The sequence below is a fragment of the Strix uralensis genome, chromosome 4, assembly GCF_047716275.1.
Source record: "Strix uralensis isolate ZFMK-TIS-50842 chromosome 4, bStrUra1, whole genome shotgun sequence".
NCBI classification, from domain to species: domain Eukaryota; kingdom Metazoa; phylum Chordata; class Aves; order Strigiformes; family Strigidae; genus Strix; species Strix uralensis.
In genome coordinates this window covers 74,871,814-74,891,208 of record NC_133975.1, presented here as the reverse complement: position 1 = coordinate 74,891,208, position 19,395 = coordinate 74,871,814, and the positions used below count along the sequence as shown (strand labels likewise).

At 36.5% G+C, this 19,395-nt stretch overlaps 1 long non-coding RNA gene across 1 annotated transcript in view; it reads right to left on the bottom strand.

Annotated features, from left to right (window-relative positions):
* LOC141942220 (uncharacterized) overlaps positions 1-19,395 on the bottom strand; it is a 257,563-nt gene that overhangs the window by 13,221 nt on the left and 224,947 nt on the right. The window contains exons 3-5 of the long non-coding RNA XR_012628568.1: positions 10,786-10,856; positions 8,945-9,057; positions 6,933-6,974 (exon numbers count right to left, since the gene is read on the bottom strand). This is a non-coding gene — a long non-coding RNA (uncharacterized LOC141942220). The remainder of the gene's footprint in view (positions 1-6,932; positions 6,975-8,944; positions 9,058-10,785; positions 10,857-19,395) is intronic.

Below are 19,395 nucleotides of genomic sequence, written 5' to 3'. Positions count from 1 at the left end.
CTGAGGGTGAGCATATTTACTGGTACGTCACAGGATACAATACTGTACAGAAAACTGCATGCTCTGTCTCCTTGCATTTCCAATTCATTTCCTCATCAGACTGAGAAGAAAGGCTTGTGAAAAGAGAACTGATACCCCCTGATTCTATTTCACTCCTTTGCAGGTCACTGAATCTAGCATCCACTTGTAACTGTAAAATGGCTTCTTTATTTTCATGGAGATAGCTATTATAGAAGCGAAAGTTTCTTCTGTACCCCTTTTATCTGTAGTGTTCTGCTAGCTTTTGTTCACATGAAGAAATCTGAAAAGATTAGATGACTCGGTCCATTAGAGGTTCATAGTGGGAAAAAAATGTTGTCTTCCTTGTACTGGTGACTGACTGACAGGAAGATAAAATTACCAAAATGCTTATCAGAGTACATCTATAAGCAACAGAAGTAACGGTGACTGAGAGTTAAAAGTTTTTGACGTTTGAGAAATAGTGAAGCACTGAGAGAACACTAACGTTTCTATTCTTGAAGGTATTTTAAAGGTGTAGCAGGTTAAACAAATATCTGACAGAAAAAAAACCCCAAACAATCCACTGATTTAAATCATCCTGCTTTGGGACAGGGAGATGGACTTGATCTATAAAGATCCAGGTGTATTCCTCTAATTCGCATAGATCTGTGTCTCCCAGCTGGATTCTTCTTCTGTAAGATGCTAATTGAATTAAAGGGGTTTGTTTTTTTCCTGTTGATGGGATTCTCACAGTCTCTTCCTTTCATACAGACAGATACTCTTATATGTGCAGGAACTGAGATCACAGCTTAGCCTGAATCAAGGCACACTTTTAACAAACCTTTTGGAAACTCAGTATCCTTCAGACCACTACCCTTTTTAGGTAAGATTGCAACCAGTCAGCAGAGCCTCACATTTTTAAGGGTCATTCCTTTAGGAAACAGGACTAATTATTTTTTGACAAAATACTGTAGATTTCAGTTGAGTTTGACCCTTTTGTTTCTAACATTTACTCTACGCTACTGGATGCCGTAAAGCTACTGTTAGATTTGGGTGCATATACACAGGCATCACATGGAGATGATTAATGGTTTCTGTTTATGTGGCATTGCCAAAACTCCACTTTCCTGTGCAGTGCAGCAGCAAAAAGATGATATATTGCAAGGAGTTCGGAGTTCAGAGAATGCCATCTAAATTAATTACCAGTTTGGAGGGACTGATTCATCAAGCAAACTTGAAATAATTAAATATGTACAGCTTTGCCTAAACAAGACCCGCTACAGGAGGATAAATGAATAATCAAACACGTATAAATATTTTAACATCGATAAAGTGATCTCAATTAAAAAGTCAATATCTGCATATCTTAACAACACTGTGGCATCACAGGTCATGACATTTGCTTAAAATGAGATCTAACTGCAGCTTAAAGGGTAGAACTATACAGAAATGGACTGAAAAAACATCAGCTTAGCATTAAAAAAATGGCAGTACAGTTCTGATTGGTAGTAACTTGCAGCTGTTCAGAACTAATGGGTACACAGCAGTGCCCCATGCTTGCTGGAACATTGCAAAAAGCAGTGGCTCCAACTGAATTTCAGAGGTATTAAGAACGAAACTTTACCCTCCTCCTCAGAAAGCAGCAGGATGTACACTTTAAAAGGCCATCCCATTTTTGAGCATTTTAAAAAACACTTTGTATAACAAGGCAGAAAATTCACTGGCAATTCAATGTGGACAAGGGCAAAACTAAAAAAAGTCTTTCAAGGTGGATGCCAAAAAAACCCCAAAAGCCCAAAACCTTAAAGAGCTAGTTAAAAGTTGAGAGACTTTCTTTTCTCCAGCTATAAAACACTGCTCCAAACTCAGACACATGAAAGATGGTAAGAACACCTTTGCTATTATATTCAGTGATTTGCTCTTTTTCCTGAAATGAAGTTTCACATATTCATCTTACAGTTTGCTTCTTTTTATTTATTAGCCTTAAAAGTATCATATATTTGTACACTGAACAAAAATGGTATCTTACATCTGATACCAATCATCAACAATAATGGTAAGAACTAAATATACACCCAAATATATCCTTTTGGTACCATGGGAAACCATACATCAACATTCGAGACAACTGAATGTTTATCTGATTTGCTGCTTCATTGCCAAAGAAGATTTTTTTCCCCTTGTTCAGACATAGAATGTTTTTCAGTCATCTTCATTTAAGTAATCCAGAAAATATCTTTCTTTTTTCCACTCTCAAAATGACCTAGGCACCTAGTGATTCTGTTTCATCAAATCCATTTAATTTAGAGCAGTAGATTTTGTATAGTTTCTGTTTTAACTCATCATTGCATATAATTTCCATATATTTTCATTTTAGAGAATAATTTGATCATTCTTTCATGTTCTAACTAATTAATATAGCTTACTAAAGTTTTATGGTTTGTAGCTTACTGCATAAAAATGTTTCTTTTGAAAAAAGGCCTGTCCTTAGTATTATAAAGATACACAGAAAAAAGAATACTACTAAAGTTTTAAATAAAAACTTGCATTGTATTTTAAATGTTAGAGTTCCCAAATTTGGCTGAGTAATTACAGAGGTATGTGGTACCATTAAAATACTCAGTTGGGAGTGTTATATAAATTTAGAGCATAAATGATGTAACCCCAGCTGTCTAAAAGCAGTCTATTCCAGTGTCCAGACAGAAAGGTCCTTGTTTCAGTACATCCCCCAGCTGCCGTGTATGAATCTCACAAACCAGGTGTCTCTTGATCAGTGCAGAATCCAGCACCACACCTTCTCTTGGCCATGCTGGAGCATCTCCCTTGGCCCCTGTCTTGACATCTATTCATCAGAGGGGGCAGCCCTGGCTCACCCACTTGCCTACTGCTTTCCTAACACTACTGCTGACGCCTCAGAGATTGAAACAAAACCCTTTCTCAGGTCTCAATATTCTATTTTGAAGCATCACATGAGGATGAGGTAGGAGAAGGAGACATAAAAGAGAAACTAGACAGAAGTATAACTTTTCCTATCATCTCTTTTGGTTTGGAACAAAACCAAACTGTTAAGGAAAAAAATAAAAAGCTCTAAACACATTTACCTGATTAGTTTCCCTAATGCTGGAGTCTGATTCCCTTCTCTGTGTGGTGACGCTGCTCCAAACCATAGAACTAGTCAGTCTGGCACAGTCTCATGTGAGGCGTAGCCCTGTGAATACAATTTTTGCCATTCCTAGCAGATGGCCACAGGCTTTGTGATGCCTGACCCAAAAGTGCCAGGTCCCAGGGCTGGGCTGGACTTGCCATGGCCCCAGGCAGATTTAGCTGTGATAATGGGCCAGTGGCCATTGCCTCCCCTGCACTGTTAATAAACGTTAAAGCATTATGTGGACAGACAATAAACTCTGAGTTCCACATATAGATACATGTATATATGTGGGATGTCACCTTTTACTGACAGTAAGAGTTTCAACATAACAGACCACACAACCATAAACATCAGTAGCTTTTACTCGTTTGCCCAAATGTTCCTTAAAATGGCTGATAACAGACAACTTCTAATAGTATTCAACCCCCTCCAAAAATAATAAACTTTGTCTTCCTCTCAAACAATTTTGATGCTTCTAGTAAGCAGTTTATGCTATGAATTTCCCCTCTGCATCAATTATTCACTGGAATGAAAGAATCTACTGGAAGGAAAGAAAAGACTCCACCTCAGAGTATTCTTCCACCATCTGCTCCTTCATAGAGATGGCTGTCAAATCACCTTCACTGAAGTACTGAATTGCACAGCAGAAGTGTCATTCATTTTTTTTAATCTTCACCTGAGATTAGGATGGGGAAATCACAGAGGGTTCATCCACAGATAACTCATCTCATAGGACTCCTCTAAGTGCAGACTTTTTCCTTTCCTTTGCCAGTGCTGGAAAAATAGCACATTTGCCATGATCGTTGTCCTTGTGACAGTTACATGACTGATGCCAATAATACCGTACAAATAATATCAATAGTGCTTTGGCAGTAATTCTTTTAAATATCCAAAATATGGAAAACTGGGCCCGGGCAGGCAAAGTGAAATTTGTTCTTAAAGATTAAGATTATAGGATGTTGCTCTGTTGAGGTGTTTCAAAATGGTCAGTTAATAAAGTATACCCTTCAAAGACAGGAAAAAGATCGGGAAGACAGAAAATCTGAGGAAGAACAACTGCTGACAGTATAAAACCATTCAGAATATCTAAGACAAGGCAATATTATATGAAACACTCTGAAACAATGCCATGGTGTAAACTGGAGGAACAGCATTAAACAAAATGTAGAACAGACAAGTACAAGGCAAGGAACGCTTGCGGAACTTTTTCAACTGTTTAAACACATAAAATTAGATGAAGCAATTGCCTATGGCACCTGGAAAAAAAATGATACTTTCATAAAAATCAATGAGTGTTACCCACTGAGTAAGAATATGATTCCACTAAACAGTCAAATTCATATCTGGATTATAATTCTGTAAAACTGAAGTAACCCTAATAACCCAAATAACCCCCATTATTGTGATTACATATATATAATTGAGTAGTAACTGACCATAAGTATTCAATTAGCAATGATAGCTAATTGAAGATATCTCCCAACATACTGCAAGTGGTAAAATACAGAACAAAATGATTCAGATGTTACTGAGAACAGGTCAGGGAATGATATGAATGCACTAGCTTAATTCATTTTATGGGTCAAATCCATTCAGTACTATAACTGAAAAGGGCACACAGGATATGAATTTATTTTTGGTTTTAGCTGTTGTTTCTTGAGTTCCAATAACATGGTTACTGCTACCATTCCTAAGGAGGCCTGTTGGTAAATACATTAGCTTGCACAATATAATTGACAGGGGGAAGACAGAAGAGGAAGAGTTCAAGGCAATCTTCCCATCCCAAAAATGAATGTCTTAGCTTCCCACTACCAATAATCAAATCTCTCATTCTGCCCTATTCAGTATTGCTGGTTTGATTGCCATTCTTTTCTGTTATAGGTTGGAGAACCCATAAGTGCATTCCGGACCTAATATATCACATTCCAGTAACTCAGTTGCACAGCCATTTACCATTTCACAGCCTGCACTGGCATTAAAATTCCATTCTTATTTCTGTGACAGAGACTGTAACAATAGGATTGGTAAACCAGGAAACTGTTATGATGGTGATTGTAATAGGGAAGGAGGAAAAAAAAGTAATTTTCCCCTATTCTTACAGTCTAAAGATTACACTTGTGCTCCTTGAATGATATGCAAAGAAATCAGTGATGTTGGTAAGAAGCAGAAACATCTGAGAATAGTAATTTATAAAGATATCAGACTTCTCTTGAACATATATACATATGTAACCAAACTGACTTTTAATTAGCATACTGTATCAGAATTCATATAGACTGAAAGTGTTTGTAATGTTAAATTTTTTCCAATGCAAATTCAAAGCAAAGCATCATCTGTGAAAGTGTTGCAATGGAGCAGAAACAGGTTGGGTATTTTTTTCCCCAGTGCAATTTTCTGCCTTAATGGAGAAGCACACATTAAAAGCTGGTTCATAGCATTCCAAGATTCCTTGTAATATTTTAAGATTTATTAAAGATGATGCGGTATTTTTTATGCCTTTTATTCCAACTTTAACAGAAATTATTTTCAGCCAAACAAGTAATCGGATATTATCTCTATCCTGTGGCATTTCACTTGGACTAATGTACTGAGACAACACACTAACAAAAATCAACTTCTAAGAGAATCAGAGAAGGATATATGATAGACAGCTTTGTTACAAGTTGGACCAGCTCATGTAACAATGAGTTTTACCTCTGCTAATGAACAATAAATGAACATTTTTCATTGAACACATCTGATTTCCTTAGTGGTTCTTGCTCACTTTTTCAGTTTATAGAACTTCATACACTGCAGTTCCTCACCTGAAACGCAGCAGTGAATCAAATCAAGCATGACTGGATAAGTGTCTTCCAAATTTAAGAAGCAGATCACGAACATTTCGATTAACAGCAAAGCAGTTTCATTCATTTATAGTGAAGTTAGAAACATCCATTCTCCACTGGGTAATTAGCGGTATGTGTATCACAGAGGTGTCAGCTGTTTATAAACTTTAAAAATGCAACTACTCCTGTGAGTATCTACCACAGGCTGCGATCCTGATGAAATGTGAGCTGCACATAAACATTTAACAAAACACCAAATTCAGCAAACATCTTTTAATTAAGTACCATAGTTGGGTTTCTTAGACTTCTCTTGACAGATTCCTTAAAAAGCTTCAAAATGGCTGGAGTCACCAGAGAAACAAAGTATCATATGGAGAAGATCATGATGCATCATTCACGTTTTTAAACCCTACATTGTGAAGTAGGACGCCTACAGCATTGTTTTTGTGCATCTAACTAATTTATGCCTGAATTTAGCTGGGATTCCTGAATTAAAAGCTGTTCTCCCTGTACATTGAAGGAGCTTCATCAAATACGCACTTTTGTAGAACACTTCCATGACTCCACAGAAGCAGTTAGCATATCATCTAAACCAGGTTCCGAGCTACTGTCTCCCCACCTACATCCATATAGTCTTGTTCACCACTACTCAGATAAGGGATATTAGTATAGTCTGAGGTCTAGATACACCAAGATCCCGCACATACAAGGGTCCCCTCCAGTTCTGCAGGAGGTGTCATGTCTCCTACCAGTTTTAAGGTCTTCAGAAGAAGCTGAGATTTTCCACAGTTCATAGCTTTCCTAGTGCCTGCTTTTGGTTCCCAATTCACGACATTTATGCTACTCATGCCTTGTGAAAGGAACCTCAGTATCTGACACGTACTTTAGTATTTCTTACTGATGGGCAGGTGCTGAAAAGGTACATGTTCTAACGCCAAACCTTGAAACGCTCTACCTACCTTCTTGGATCACGTCAATTGGTTTGAAATATCATTTGGAGTCTCAGAAAGAGAAAAAGAAATAATCTTGGTTACTTCCAATAAACAGTTCCTTGTTCCAAATCCTCTTTTATAACAACAGAAACATTGTACACTATATAACTAGATAACTCTATACTCTGTACACAGTACTGCTACAGACTAATAAGTTTAATCAATTGTCTTAAAGTTTATTAATTACTGCAATGAACATAATTTGATATTATCAACTAGAACTCAGCGTATCATTTTTAATAGTAATCTTAACCTTTAAGAGTAGAACCATTATTTTTAATTATTTTTACTTTGTATTTCAGTAAATCATATACATATTGTCAAGGTCAGGACACAAAAAAATACTGCATGAGTCTGTAAGTAGATCCTATATATAGTTACTAAAATAAATTGAAATCTGGGAATAATTTTGCATAGTTTTCAACTACATAGGATTAGCGAACAACACTGCAGACAAAATACTTAAAAAAGATTAGGATATAGTTATAAAAAAAAGAATGTCTGTTTTTTTCATTAATGCCATCTTACCAAATTAAGTAATTAGGCTATGAACGATCACAAATTGGAAGGAGATTAGATGTAACTTTTTTCCAGTTAAAATTTAAATGATCCATCAGAGATCACTTAAAGCTACAAAAACTGTTATATGAACTAGTTGCCCCTTTCCTTTTTTTCAGTCAAAATACATAATCCTTCTTGCCACAAAAGAAGAAAAAAAAATATGGTGGCTTTCAAAACAGAAGCTCTGAATAATCCTCAGATTTTTTTTGGCCTTCTGTCACCTTCCCACAATTGCCCAGAGCAATTAATTGTGAACGTGGCACCTGTAGCAAGTGTGAGAAAAAGCAGAATGGACTTGACGAACAGGTGGCCTTATTTCAGCAATTACAACAATACAGCACCAGGGAAACTTTGAAACTTTGAAATATTTAAGATGGATGATTACATTTTAACCCTCCTTGTCTCTTCCTTTTTCCTTCCTCAGTTATATTTGCTAGAGCTTTTTCCAAAGTCTAGACAGAGAGTATGTAATATTTAATTCCAATATCTATGATAAAAATTAATGTATTTTAGATTCTATTATACATTATGATCTGTTATGTGTACAACATGAAAGTCTTTTAGGATATATTTTCCCTCTCCTGAAGTTACGTATTACCTCTCTTAACCTTAGTAATGTTATATGCATGTATCTGAGAGCAAATCAGACTTTGGAAGCTCTGTAATTAGAAAATTACAGTATTTTTAAAACCCAGAGGCACCATAATTAATTACTGTTCTGTATATCTTTGAAAGTTTTATTAATTTTTTGGTTAAAAGTGAAAAAAGTCATGTTTTTTTACCACTTCAAAGCTTTGTGAGAGTATCTCAACTTTTTAAATAATTAGTTATCTCACCCAGGAATGACAAGTTTTTCCAGGCCAAACATACTTTGTGCAGAAGTATGATAAATTTAATGTTGTACCTTGCATATTTCAGTGCACGGGGGGGTGGGTGGTGAGGGCAAGACATTTGAAATAAAGTATTTTGGGTATGGAAGATCAGTAATACTTTGCAGAGCTTTCTTATTCTGAAATTATATTTTCATGATACAGTGTTAGTGGAGGTAATAACTGGCTTATTATATATGGATTTTGTTTGATTTTTGCTACATTTTTCATTACACTTGCACACATTTATAGGAAAATATTAGTCTTGCAAAAGTCATCCTGAAATCTGAATTGTACTAAAACAAGAAGCAAGAAGAAAACCGAATGACTGTCAGAAAGTAGGCTTCTCACCCTTCTCTATATGGAGTTGTTCTATTCCAACAGCTTTCATTAACAACAGCTCTTCCTTGAATGGAACAAGTAACAGAATGATGAAGACAGATCATCAGAAAACTTCTGTATCTTCACAAATGCTGTTTCACACTGGTCTGTCAATTTTGTGCTCTGTGATTATTTAAATCTAAAAAAAAATATGTGATGAACACTTACTGGTTTGGTGAATGAGCTAGAAGTTGAAACACTAAGGAGCCGGGCATCTATATCCATAATATTGTAGATAGTGCTTTGGAGCTTTGAAGAACCGTAGTATCTTGCCACATCTACTGACAGGGTAATGGAGAGGACAGAATAAGATAATTCATATATTATCGCTAGAGCTTGTCTCCAGTACAAGATTCACTAAACTGGAATGTATTATTTATGCTATTTTTGTAGATTATGGGTCAGTGCTTTCCGATTATATTACAAGCAGTTTAGAGAGCTGCATGATACACTCTGAAAAGAAATAAAACTGTCAGATCAGTTGTTTCTAAGGCTTTTTGACCAATATCAGACATCAAGATTGCAAATACTGCTCCTCTAAATACAATTTATTTTTTATTATGCTGTGCAATCAAATAAACACAGGCTTTGCTTCTCTTCTCAGGAGAGTTAGAAAATTGAAACATCAGATATTTGAAACATCAGAAATTCAAATCAGAAGTCTTTTAGGTTTATGCTGGCATTTTAATAATCACCTCACTGTATCTTAATACATCACTACAAGGGACAATTTTTCACCTACTACACCACCCACACTATTTTAACAAAAGTGCCCCTTTCACATGCTTTATACTCCTCAGCCTTCTACATTCACATCACAAGTATATGCTAATGCATCCAAAAGATTATCCAGCCTACTGTTCCACTCCGCAAGATTATTAGAGTTGCTCTCCTTATTTGCCTGCACTTTATCCATAGCTCTTCTAACACACATTCAGGGGTTAATGTTGACAGCTTTGGGGAGTTTAATTAGTACTTAGTGAACTATGCAAATCTACTGGTAGACAGGAATAATAGCAGAATACCCCTGTTTACCCAGACATAAACTCTGATTTTGCATTAAATAGGGAATAACCCTCAAGTTTTAAGTTTCCAATAAAAAATAGAATGTGTAATAATTAATTGCATTCAAAATACAAGAAAAATCCTTTTCCTAGCTTTTTTTCAGTGGGGTGTGTGTGAGATTTACTTCTCCACTGAAATAGGAAGATATAACAGTTTCTCTCTAAGCTCTGGTAGTTTAGAGAAATTAGAAATATGATGTCACTTTTTTCCAACATTGCTTTTCTAGAACCTTCTGGTTTGTTATTTTTGCATCATTTTGACCTTATAGTTTCATCTGCATACATTTAACCGTGGTGTAGATTAGGCCAGCTTCTTTCCTGTAAGAAGCCACAATGAATTAGCTCACAGTGAACAGGATTTAGCCTTTTCATCATCTTTGACAGATGATTTCTATGTAGGACCAATGGTAAGGAGAATGTCCTTTCCCCCTGTAGGATCTTCTGTTATCAGTTATAACTTACATGAACCCTCCAGTAAAGGTTATAATTTCCTTTACACATCCAGAAACACTGTTCTCAAGTCATCTCATACAAACACCAGTGTCAACCTGCAAGCATACTCTTTCTTGCAAAGGTTATATGGGCTGCACCAGCTGTGCTGGAAGCTATACCGGAAGAACCCAAAAGTTCAGAGACAAACACGTGGGACACGGGACACGCAGACTGCAAAGGGAGCTTGCAAGTGTTATGAACTATAGCTGCTTTTCTCAAACAAGTTGCAAGCTTCTCCAGACACATTTCACATAGGTTAAGACTTCAACAAGACTTCACAAGCAAGTGTTGAGATAAAAGATGAAAAAACTAAGAGAGTAAGGGCAAAATTTTACAGACTTTGCTCTGTTGGTTAAAGCTCCTTATCTACAAGTACATCCTAAATGTAGGAAAGTCCTCCTGAAAAAATGAGGTGTTTATTACTGCAAAAATATTTTATATAAACAAATTTACCTTTTTCTGCTGCAGAGACATTTTGTTGGAAGATTCCCAGTTAACCATTATCCCTCTTAGCCTCCAGTCACCTGTGTGAAGAAGAGTTCAGGGAAAATTAGTAGACAGTGGAAGAAAAAAGCTCGTTAGTTTATGAGCTTAACTTCCAAAAATTAGTAGCATGGCCTCTTTGCAAATAATTTAGAGTAAGATTTAAGAATTTTTTTTCAAGGTAAGGCATGGAAAAGAACAATTACATATAGTTATTCAAATTGTGTCTAATATTAATTGCAGTTGGGAGTACAAATGGGAAAAGTCTTATTTCAGAAGAGGCTGCAGGGCAAAACTGAGGGATATTCAGAAAAACACACAGAGAAAGAAGACTTTATATGTTTGCTGTTTTAACTCCTGAGTAACAATAACATTCAAATATTTATTCTGTAGACGAGATGAACCAGGATGGTCATAAGAACAGCCTGCTGTCACCAACTCTTGCTAAAAAAAAAGAAAAAAAAATCCATATATTTTCCCTTTATTATGGGCATTATTTCAGTATCTGTTTTGCATGCTGGTTTTGGTTAGAAAGATAAACATCCTGTGAGTTTAGAGGCTTTAGAAAGAGGCAGACAATATCCTCAGGTGGTTCTAAAGAATACACAGCAGCTCAATCAACAGTATTTTTCTCCTAGCATACTAAGTAAATATAAAAATTTATCCAAATAGACAGATACAAGCTCTTCTTCTGAGAATGAAGCTTTTACTTGACAAGGAAAAAAGAAACTTTTCAAGTACTTACTACTTTAGCGTCTCTGTGAAGGATATTGGTTTATCAGAAAATTTACCCACAAGGTATTTTTAATGAGCTACTCAAAAGATTTTTGTGCAAGAAAAGTTTAATACAAAGGCAATTTGTCTTAGTAATTTACATCTGTTTTCTATATACTCAGGCTGAATTCACTTAAATATTTATTCAGCCTTTATGTTTCCTTTTGGCTAAAAATAAAGTGGGTTAAACTTATCTAAAATGCAACTTTACTCAAAATCTGTACATAAACTGCATGTAAATTTCTTTTTCCAATATCTGTTCACAAACAGTTCCCCAATTTAGAGTTAAACACTATGAGGGACGTTTACAAATAAAAAAAAAAAATTAAAAATGGAATTGAGACAGAAGGAGAAGAACCGCAGTAGAAAAATCAGCCCAGAACAGACATTCCTGGCTCCCAGGACACTGTTCAGCTGATTCTCAAAGAAAACACTTAAATTTTTAATATTAATGCAGATGCACAAATTGGGCCATCTGGAATAAAAACAGTAAGTTTATCATCCCTTGGCTGCAACAGCTTTTTACCATATGCCATATGGAAACAATTATTCAAACCTCATACAACAAAACACCTGATACTTCAGTCATTTTGTATTCTATATAAAATACAGGCATTTTAACATTCAGAGTATACTGTATGTCCAGTAATGTATATGTATATTCACACTTCAGTGAGAGGTCAAATGGAAATGTGGTCTATGTAACACCTAAAGAAGCAGCTGAAATCCAAAGCACTCAGAAATACTACGTAGCATGCTTTTGTACACATTCTAATTTTTTTTCATATACAACTGTCCTAATCTTTTCATAAGAAACAGAAGCTTGTTCTGAGCTATCACTATAAGCACAGAACTACGAAACGTAAAAGTACTGCAATTACTTGATGTGCTTCAATTTAAAAAAGCTGCATTTCATTAATACACAGCAGTATTTATAGAAAAAACAAGTAACGGAATGTAGAGAATATTCAACTACTATGATTCATTACTTAAATTTAAAAAGCTTCTTGAGTCATGCCCCACACTGCCAAGAAGATATTACAGCTGTCACCATGATTCTGTGTTGAGCCTTCCTGTTGCATTGGCCCCAAATGAAATAATTGTTTGCAGCAAGACCATGATGCAACAAAAACACAAGGCCATAAAATTTGCTTCTAAAATTAGGTTAATCATATTTTAATCAGTACCAGTGGACAAAGAACCCTAAAAATGGGGGTGGTGGTGGGGGGGGTGGTGTTCACTATATACATTGTAACAGACAAAAAGTAAAAATATATCAACCAAAATGGAAGCTTTCAATTTTGTCCTTTGCCAACACATTGGAGAAAAGACAGCCATATAATACTGAGACAATTCAATATCTTGGTATTGCTCTGGAAGGACTGAGTCCTACCAAGATCAATTGGCTAAAATACCACACAGCATTCCAGGAAAGCATAGGAGACAGCCAAACTAGTTTCTGCTTTAAGCTAAGAAAAATTCATAGGTGTCTGACCAATATAGACAGAAAGACTTTGCCTCGGTATTGTTTGAAAAGAGGTTCGCTCCTTCAGGTGAGGAAGGGATCTTCTGCACATATGAAAAAAATTATCAAGCCCATAGTAGAAGAAGAATATTTTTTGAATCATTATTAAACCATAACACAAATTTTAAGCAAAAATACCAAGCTCTAAAAATTGAAAAAACCCAAATCACGATGATGCATTAAGCCTTGTGTATAGGCATGATAATTTAATTATGATAGACTGAAGGAGTTCCTCAGACTAAAATAAAACAAAAGTCACACAGATCATTTGCTAGCAGGTTAACATGTATAAACATCTTTAGAATTTATGACATAGCACCATTCAGCTTCAAGTTTGCCCAAGGGAAATTTTGCAGTTTGAATAGAAGATAATCTTCCATGCATGTGCACTGTGAAATCTTCAAAGACAAAGTGTTGGTTTTGCTTTAAGCTTTACTCTGCATTTTGGAATTTAAAAGACAAAAAGTAATTTGTCTTTAAAATTCAGCAATCCATAAACCTGAATGGCCTAAAGTTTGTCATGTGAAGTGGAAAAAGTTTCCAATTTAATTTTCAATACAACTTGCAATAATAGTCAATCAGCAGGATTAGTTTTACATTCAATATTATCTTAGGAAACTAATAAAGTTCAATTAACATTCTTAAACTGCTCCAGATAGAAATGGTAACATTACTGAGGTATAATCAAGATACATGGTTTAATAAAGAGTCAACAGTAAGTGGTGTTTTGTTTGATTTCTTAACATAGTACATGTTTTAGTAATTTATCCTCCGAAGTTTTTTGAATTTAGAAAATTTGGATGTCATAAAAAGTGGAAATAAAATTAATCTTTATACACTAGATTCTTTTAGTAAATAGAAACAATCAGAAATGGGCCATCTAATCCTGTATTTTTGGTCTCATGAAGTCCTCAGTGTTTCATTTGAGTAGCTGAAAACATTACTGACATCCTACAGTAACACATGCCTTGTTGTCACAGTGATTACTGTAATAGTGCATTTGATATTGGGCAAAATTTTGAAACTTCTTAAAACTGCAGAAAAGGTGATTACACGCAAGCAGATCATGTATCCTAGAGAAAGAGTACTAGGGAGTATGAGAATACCATCTGAGTTAAATAGAGTACTAGCAGCATTTGCACACATAGACATGTTAGAAATCGCTCATTTGCCAAGAAGCTGATTATCATGAAGAATGAAATGAAATGAACCTAGTACTGATCGCTGAAAAACTCCAATTATGTGATAAAAATACCCCTGCAAAGCAGATCTGTAATGAGACACTTTGAAAAAAGATGTACAGGTAGAATAAGATTAGAGCCTGCACAAGAAAGCATATTTGACCATTTGTTTGATATTAGATAATGAATGTCAAGGGATCAAAGATTCTAAAAGGTTTTAATGTGATTATAAAAGATCTGCCTTAAATGCCACTGAAAAAAGTCAATTTCAAGCTGTCCATCAACAACACCTGGTTGTTAAGAGGTTTACAGACATGTAAAAACACTACCTGTATGTAACTGTATGTAACTGTATGTAACTGCATGTAACTTCTGCGGTCTGTCCAGAAGCTGACATTCGATATTTAGACCACCAGACCTAATCGTGAAAAAATTAATACATACATACATAAAATCCAGATATATTTACTTACATAAAAAAATAGTTCTCTTAAACTAAATAAAATAATAAATTAAATTAAATCCCTACAAATTAGTAATAAAGACATCAATTTAATCACTGAAGAGATGCTAACATATTTATGGTATTTAAAATACAACTGACCGTGCACTGAAGTACCCCAAACAAACCTCATCCAGCTGCTCTATTGATTTTTTTCTCATCCTCAGATAAGGCTTGCTTCAGGGACTTTGTTCCACGTCATTAAAAATTATTGGGCACTATTACATTATTTTCATCTTAATGGTTATCAACCAGCAGTTCCAGCTACCTGCGATCGATCAATAATCCAGTTTCAATTAAATCCTGAAGTACCTTAGTCTTGCCAACTAGAACTAGATGATAGTCACCTGTACCTGCCTTCCTGATCCAAATCCAATGATAACAGCATTGGTTAGAATTTCATCCTTGCAATGCTCATTCATGCTGATGAAGCCAAGAACAGACAACATGTCTTAACTCAGGCTATTGACTTAAGACATGACTTTGCTTCTTCTGACCCCTGGGTTGGCTTAGTAAGGTGCATCAAACAATTCTTTTAGTGACCCCTCTGTATGTTTTTTGACATCAGCAACTACTTCTTTTCACCACCTTGCAGTGCATGTATCTTTGTCTTATTTTGTCCTTTTTTGACCTTTTCAACCACTGATAAAGAAACAGTACAGTATTTTCCTGGTTTCTTCCAATAGGGGCCCCATCTGCTTTTGCTTCTTTTCCTACTTATCCATAAGGTCTTGACTAAACTTTACATGCCTCACTCACCAGCTCTGAGATATGATCATTTTATCACCCTTGCACCTCTCTGAACCCAATGTATCCACAAAAAGAATTAATAACATCTAAAAATGGCTTCCACCTCTAATGCAGACAAAGCCCTCACCCTGGACAAGGCTACAGGTGCCTCACATCAAGAGAAGAGCCCTTCCACTGCAAATGCAATGCAGATGGAGCACCACAGTTCTACCATTATTTTAACTCATAGTTTGTAAATCAGAGATATCTACTAGGTTGTATATCTCTCAGGGATTTTGTAAAAGCAGACCAAGAAGCCTTTTACATAGTTGTATTTAACACGTGCATTACTTTTGAGATATAGCCCTTTTGTGGTCAGTAGAACACAATTAGTGGTCAATACATGTGTTGGGTTTCTGTGTGTGGTTGGAGTTTTTGGTAGTGAGGGAGAGAGTTATAGCAGTGGCCCTCTGGGAGAAGCTTCTTGAATCTCCTCCAACTCCAAGTTGAACCTGCCTCTGCACCAAGGCCGAGCCCATCAGCGGTGGTGGCTGCGCCTCTGCGATAACGTATTTAAGAAGGGGAACTTGGGAGAAGGAGTTGGAGTTGCAAGGAGCACACCTATGTAAACACTGAGGTCAGTGGAAGAAAAGGAGAAGGTGGGGGGGAGGCATGCTGGAGCAGAGACTCCCCTGCAGCCCGTGGTGAGAGGGCAGGCTGTGTTCCTGCAGCCCATGGAGGTCACCAGTGGAGCAGATGTCCTCCTGCTGCCTGTGGAGGACCCCACACTGGAGCACGGGGCTGTGCCTGCAGAAGGCTGGGACTCTGTTGGAAGCCCCCGCTGTTGTAGTTCGGTGCTTGGAGGACTACAATGTGTGGGAGGGTCCCACGCCAGAGCAGCTTGGGAAGAACTGCAGCCTGTGGGAAGGACCCATGTCAGGGAACCTTTGTGGAGGGCTGTTTCCCATGATAGGGGAACCACGCTGGAGCAGGATAAGAGTGCGAGGAGTCCTCCCCCTGAGGAGGAAGGAGCAGCAGGACTGACCATAACCCCATTCCGTGCCCTCTGTGCTACTGAGGGGAGGAGGTAGAGAAATCAGGAGGAAAGCTGAGCCGGGGAAGAAGGGAGGGGTGAGGGATGGTGTTTTTAAGATGTGATTATACTTCTCACTGTCCTACTCCATTTGTTAAGTGTTGTTGTTAGTGTTTGAATTAAATTGATGATCTTTTTCTTCCCCTAACGAGTCTGTCTTTTGCCCATGACCATAACAGGTGAGACACCCCTCCCTGTCCTTATCTTGATTCCTGAGCCTTTTGCTTTATTATATCCTTCCCATTCCTGAGGGGGAAGGGGTGAATGAATGGCTGCATGGTGCTCAGTTGCCCTCTGGGTTCAAACCATGACAATACAACACTTGAAACTGAAAAATTCAGGCTCCAAGAGTTAATTCATAGACATAACATGACCTTACACCTAGACCTGAGTGGATTGCTGAACTTTCATAGTTTATGAAAGTCAAATTAACTAACTTTGTTTTACATACCATTTTGTCTGACAACCACAAATTGCTTACTTGAGTTTTGTTCATATCCACAAAACGTCCAGAGAGGTTCTTGACTTCTAGCATTAAATTACAACCTACACTGGATTTGAGACTACATATTAACGTGTATTGCCTTGAGCAGCTGAGATTTCCCTATGTCACTGAGGTCTAACTCTAGGAAAGACTGTTTTTTCAACTTCATTTCTCAATGCAGATAGACTGCAGTACGAATATGCTATGCCATCCAATTCTCTTCTAATAGTACACAGCACAGTATATTCTATTCCTCCATTATTTAAAACTTTTACTGTTGTGCACTGTCTTTTGCTTATACGAGTGTAACAGCTGTAAAAGCAGAGTGGCATTACTACAGAGATTCAGCTTAGCACTCCTTTCAGTTTCACTGTACATGTCATACAGTGAGCACACAAGATGACAACGGACCTGAAGCTTGACCTGTTTTTACAGATATATTGATCACGATAAAACGAGATTCATCTGAGCATATTTTAAAATTGTAGGTCCTGTATGCCCATCAAAACAAACCTGGAAGGCTTCTCAGAGCGCTGCATAACATTTTTAAATTACATCACATTGTGCTTTGTCCATAAAAATGTTTTCAGGGACTCATTGCTAAATTATGTAATCCTCTTAGCTATACAGCCTAATTATTTTTTCTTTGTAAATGAATACTAGTTCTGCCAAGTTATCTTGGAAAAAATTAGGAAGTTTCATAGATATTGGCAAAGAAAAACTAGAATAATTTTTTGCCCAGATTCATGTCAGTATGTATCTTGCCATTAGGAAGGCTCTGAAGGAGACAACAAAAGGAATTGGGAGGAGAAAAGCAAGATAAATATTGAAACAATTACAGCCTATAAGAAATATGCTTATTCTTTTTTATCAGGAGAGCTATTTGAATTGTAATGAGCTTTCTGTATAGTTCTTTTTAATAAAGGTAACATGCCTGATTCTTCTCAATGCATTCAGAGGCTAACACTGAAATTATCTTAAAGGATTATCTTAAATTTATACTGCGCTACTAAACATTGGGGACATTTAATACCTTTCACAAGTTTGGTGTCTTTCTGGGTTAAGCCCTATGCAGAAATTAGCATTATATAAGCATCAAATTGCAGCACAGTATAATGTCTGCGTCTGGCCTGCCTAACCACAGTTATGGCTTTCAAAGCTCACACTAGATTTTGCATGAGTTAGCATTTTCTCTTAGTGATCCACAGCATTTTTAAGGTAAGATATCAAAAGAATAGCAAAACTTAGAACTCTACTTAGCTCCATACACATCATGAAAGAAAACAAGAAAGTATCAGTTTTATCAAGTTTACCATCATCAGAAGCGTGTGCTTATAGCATAAAATATTGTTCTGTGCATATGTATATATTATACCTTTTTTACCTAGCTGTACAATGGTTCTGGTCATAAAAGCAACTGTCATAATACAGCATACTCTGCAATGTCTCATACACAATCTGTCACTACTTAATGTTGGCAAGAACCCTGGCAATATTGTTTGCTTATTTGGGAACTGTAATATGACTTTTAACTTATGTGCTAACTCACCAGCAACAATGCAGCTTTTCTCCATAAGTACATCTTCCCAAATAATGTAACACTTCTCAGTAAAACAGTGCAAGGTGACTAGGGGTAATACGTCAGTGACTCAGGCCTCTGCTTCTGTTTTGCTCCACTTGCCTCTGGAAAGTTATCTAGAATCATTCAACAGTTTGGGTTGGAACGGACATTTAAAGGTCATCTAGTCCAACGGCCCTGCAATAAGCAGGGACATCTTCAACTAGATCAGGTTGCTCAGAGCTCAGTCTGCCCTGACCTTGAATGTTTATGCTGTCTTTATGTAAAGACAAAGCAGGAACAAAAAATCAGAGTCAACTTCAGCATGGTCATTACATCTAGATCCCTGCCACATCAGCAATAGTGATTTGTCAATAATGGAGTACAGCAAATGAAGTCATCATTGTTGGCATCCTACTTTAGCTTCAGTGAAGAAACAGACCACGATTCATTTTCTGGTTTTTGTCCCATTATCTCCTTTGTCCTGCACTTACCTGCAATCCAGAAGCTGATATAGCAATGTACATTAAAGTTCTAAGAAAATAACAACTCTTCATAAAATACTGTCAATATTATTGCCACTTTTCACCAATTCTAGGGGTTTTGTTTGTTTGGGTTTTTGGTTTGTTTTATTTTTTTTAAGTGTGAGGGGAGGACAATAACTTTAGCTAGAACTAATATATTAGATTTAAATGTTCAGAAACTTTTTTTCTTTTTTAAATCGAGCAGCATTC